General features: G+C 42.7%; 1 long non-coding RNA gene across 1 annotated transcript; it reads left to right on the forward strand.

The window, feature by feature from the left end:
• Positions 1-1712: 1712 nt before the first annotated feature.
• LOC115374741 (uncharacterized) lies at positions 1713-2641 on the forward strand. The gene is made up of 2 exons (XR_003929650.1): positions 1713-2115; positions 2158-2641. It is a non-coding gene; the product is annotated as an uncharacterized LOC115374741 (long non-coding RNA).
• Positions 2642-4373: the final 1732 nt, after the last annotated feature.

A 4373-nucleotide genomic window follows, 5' to 3' on the forward strand; every position in this document is an offset into this window, starting at 1 on the left:
CTTTGAAGAATAGTGAGATATCTGTGTTCAGGTTTTTGTACAGCCTCTTGTAGACTTTCTATCACTGTGTGTCTAGAGCACAGTAGTAGAGAGCTGTGTCTGCCAGGGTTAGGCCTGTTATGGTGAGTTCAGTGGATGTGTCGCTTGTTTTGGATCCATAACGATTATTAGGAATATGTTCACTACTGTAACCTTTGGCTCTTTTCCAGAGTATAAACTGAGGAGCCTGGTCAGACTGATGTCTGTACCAGTGAAGGGAAATTCCTCTGGAGCTTGTTTGATAGGAGCAGGTGAGTGTGACAGATTGCCCCTCTGTCCCACTGACTTCATCTTGTACAGGAGAGATTTCGTCTGCAGCTGTTAGCCCTGGAAAAAGTGGAGAAAATCAAGCCATTAGACTAACATTGTCCATGAGGCTGAGAGGAGAAGACAGTGGAAAATGTCCAGTGTCCAGTGTTCCTCTATGGCCAGCAGCAGCTCAAGTGTTGAGAGAGTTGACTGGAGCTGAGATCACAACATGACTAGTTTGTGCATGACTGCTTGACACAGACATGTAGATGAGTGTGGCTTTTCACTGCCTGCTGTCTGATGTCAGCCTGTAGCATACAGGGAGTTATCTCCAAGCTAACAAATGACAGCAGATATGCCATGTTCTGCTCCTGTGGAATCTGCACATCAACAACAAATAGAGCTTGATGAGCTGGAGAAAGCTTTCTATATTGCTAGAAACAGGTGGATCAAAGTGTGATGCTGTCTATCATACCAAAGAGAAGTGCAGCAAGAATAATCCACAGCCAGTGTTCCATCTCTACAACAAGGTCTAAAGCAACAGGAGAAACTAGCTGATGTTCAGCATTCAGTGTGAGAGTTGTTCTCTTCATGGCAGCAGTTTTTAATGACAGAATGGTCCAACAGGGCAACAACAGAGCAACGCCTGCTGGGTCATGTCGCCCTCTAGTGGAGGAGGAAAGTGGAACAGGATGTGGGAAACAGGCCTTCAGCAGCTTGTCAGGTTTTTGTACAGAGACTGTGTGTTTCCTGTCACTGTGGGCTTCACAGCACAGTAGTACAGAGCAGAGTGTGTCACTGCAGCAGAGGAGATCTCCAGATCCACACCACGCTTGTCTTCAGTCAATTTAGTAGAAATCCTTGGGTCTGATTTGAGAATCACTGCTGACTTTTGAAGTCCATCAGTGGACAGGAGGAATTCTGGTGGTTTTCCTGGATCTTGTCGATACCAGAAGAAGTAATCAGTTGGTGCTGCAGTTTTGGAGTAGTTGTATGACAGAGTAACTTTGCTGCCTTCCAAACTGAACTCTTCAGTCTTGATTGCAGTGAGATCTTGACAGTGAACATCTGCCAACATAGATGTGACACATATTAATGGATATAAACAATAATCCAAAATACATTTGACACACTGGGTTGACTGAGTTTCATTCATGGAATTTTTTTTTCAACCTACATATACTAGTGTTATAAAAATTGCATTTTAATCATATAAAATTACATTATATTACCATTATTTCCATGACACTATATAGAAGTGTGTAGACAGTAGTTTTCCACTCTTCACCCAAGTGAGAGTGTAATATGACCTTGTATCCTTGTATTGTAGCTGGATTGTTGAATATTACCATATAAGGATTCATTTCCTGTTAGAATAGAATAGATAACTGTTGATGTGTGAACAAGTGCCTCAGTGAGAGGTCGCTGCCCAACGGGGTAAGCTACTCACTCCTTGCAAGTAAAAATTTACTACTCAACTGGGCGTTGTCTGTCTCCTTTGTCAGGAGGTGATCTCAGAATTTTAGTAACAACTTGGTCCTTCGAGCCGGATCCCAACATCTCTGACTGGAGGACGGGGAGGAACTGGTGAAGCTGAAAAACCTGTGCACAGTCAGGTCTGGGACCTGAAAGACCTCCGCCGCAGAGTTCGGTGAAAAAAGAGGCCAGCTGAACCAGGACACCTCCGTCCAACAGTGGGGTGACGGGATCCAAACAACACTTAACGAGACCCTGCCTGCCTAAGGAGACACCAGTTGAGTGAGTATGAGTGTGTTTGTGAGGTCGCGCGCATGAACCGTTCTTGGGTGAACCGTTCTTGAGTGAGAGGTCGCTGCCCAGAGGGGTAAGCTACTCACTCCGGGGTGAGAGGTCGCTGCCCAGGGGGGTAAGCTACTCACTCCTAGTAAAGACCTGATTAGGGAGGTCTCTAAAGACAAACCTCGCGCATGCACGTTAAAGATAAAGCTAGCAAAGAACGGTGTGATTGATGTGTGATTGATGAGTGATTGGGTTCGCGACAGCCGAAGCAGCGGGCAGAGGGTAAACCTGATCGGTGTCAACTGACTCTGCTGACTGTTGAAGTAGGCTGTTGGCGTTCCATTGGCAAATATGAGAAGTAGTGGCAGTAAAAAGATTGAACCTCAGCTGATGGCTGATGCAAAATACATGCATAAATGTTACCCTGGCTCTTGTGAACAATTGAGCATGTGGCAAAAGAAATATGATTTCAATGGCAAACTCGGAGTAACTGCTTGTACTCTGTTGGTAAAAAAGAAAAAGGAAAAAACTCAAAAAAAAAAATGATTGGGTGCAAAAAAAAAATATGGTTGGTCTGAACTCAAGTGACCTTTCAGCATAGCTGGACTATGTAAAATAGATAGATAGATAGATAGATAGATAGATAGATAGATAGATAGATAGATAGATAGATAGATAGATATATTGATCCCAACCAGGGAAATTCTGGTGTTCCAGCAGCAACAGTAGAAACATACAGTAAAGTTAAATAAAAAAGAATAAAGGCTAATTATATACAAAAAAGACTATAAAGACTAAAAACTAAAACATACAATAAGGGCTAACCTAAGAAAAAGAGATATGAGATGTGAAATATACAGATGGTAATGAATATGACAATATACAGAGGGAGTAGACAGATGAAAGAAGCAAAAAAGTATGGACTAAAATATGCACAAATGTGGAAAGAGGAAGCAGTATGATGAAGATTATGGTTGTAATTCTTCAGCACCATCACAACAAGCACAACAGCAACAACAGCAACAGGCAGGACAGAGACGTGCTACGTCTCCCCCTTACTGCCTCGCCACCACCTTTTGCGGCAGCACAGGCAGAGCTGGATGCGCTTAAAGGTGCTGTAGGTGGAAAGGAAAGGAAAGAATGGAAATGCAGGGAAGAAAAAATGAGGAGAGCATGGAAGTGTTTGAACTGGAGGTTTATTTTAAGTGCATTGATAAAAAACAAAACAAAACAAAAAAACCCACTATTGACCTCTATGTAATGGATAAGCTGATCACCTTTCTTTGTGATTCTGGAGCTGATAAAATAGTGGTGAATGATCCCTGTTTCTCAGATAAACTGTCAAATGATTTTGTCTGCGACAGATCAGCAAATGGTCTGATGTCAAAGGAATTTCTGACACATAACATGTTTGTGAAGGATGACCTTACTGGTCAAGCACAAAGACACAACTTTATTCTAGCAGCTGCCCGGTTAATCTTTTGAGCAGACAAACAATGTGCGAACTGAGCTTGGCCTTGCTTCCCACACTCAAGGGCCTGATAGTTAAACGAGTAAACAACGGTGAAGACGTTTTTGTTATGGAAGGGCAGCCCCAATATTTTTACACTTTGGACTTGTGTGCTTCAGCAGTCAGTGACATCCCACACACATTAATAGAAATGGCAGATGCACGTGTTCCATCCATGTCAGAAAAACACAGCTACACAGACTTACACTGTACAATGTACTTCCCTCATTCTGGTGAACCAGATAAAAAAATATGAAGCTAAACTTGCTCAGCTGACAGATCTACAACTCAGTTTAACAGACATGGTGTGGGACAAACACGGAAACTCTGTGGTTGCAATTTCACTAACTAACGCACAGCAGCTCCTGTACAGAGAACATGCACCTCCACATGTGTCTCTTACTCGTAACCCCAACACAGAATGGAGAGACCTTTACCGTCTCTTATGCCAGACAAAAATTGCCACTGATTGGCACCCTGTGCAGACCCACCTTTTCTACAGTCCCACATATGGATTGTAGAAACAACGCCTCAATTGGTGCACGCGAGTGGAAACTGCAACCCACTTGATACAATAATAATAATAATAATGATAAATTTAATTTGTAACGCACTTTACATTTAACAATCTCAAAGTGCTACAGAGGAGAAAGAAGAAAGATATCAGAAAGTTGAGAAGAAGTGTTTTGGTCCTCTGAGGAGGAGGGGGAATTGACTGAGATAAATCCAAACTTGTGGTCCTCTGGACCCGCTGATGTTGGTTTGATAAAAGGTGCAACACCGGTACAAATTACACCAAAGACTTCTTTTAGGCCAT

This window comes from Myripristis murdjan, chromosome 17 (genome assembly GCF_902150065.1).
Source record: "Myripristis murdjan chromosome 17, fMyrMur1.1, whole genome shotgun sequence".
In the NCBI taxonomy this organism is placed as follows: Eukaryota; Metazoa; Chordata; class Actinopteri; order Holocentriformes; family Holocentridae; genus Myripristis; species Myripristis murdjan.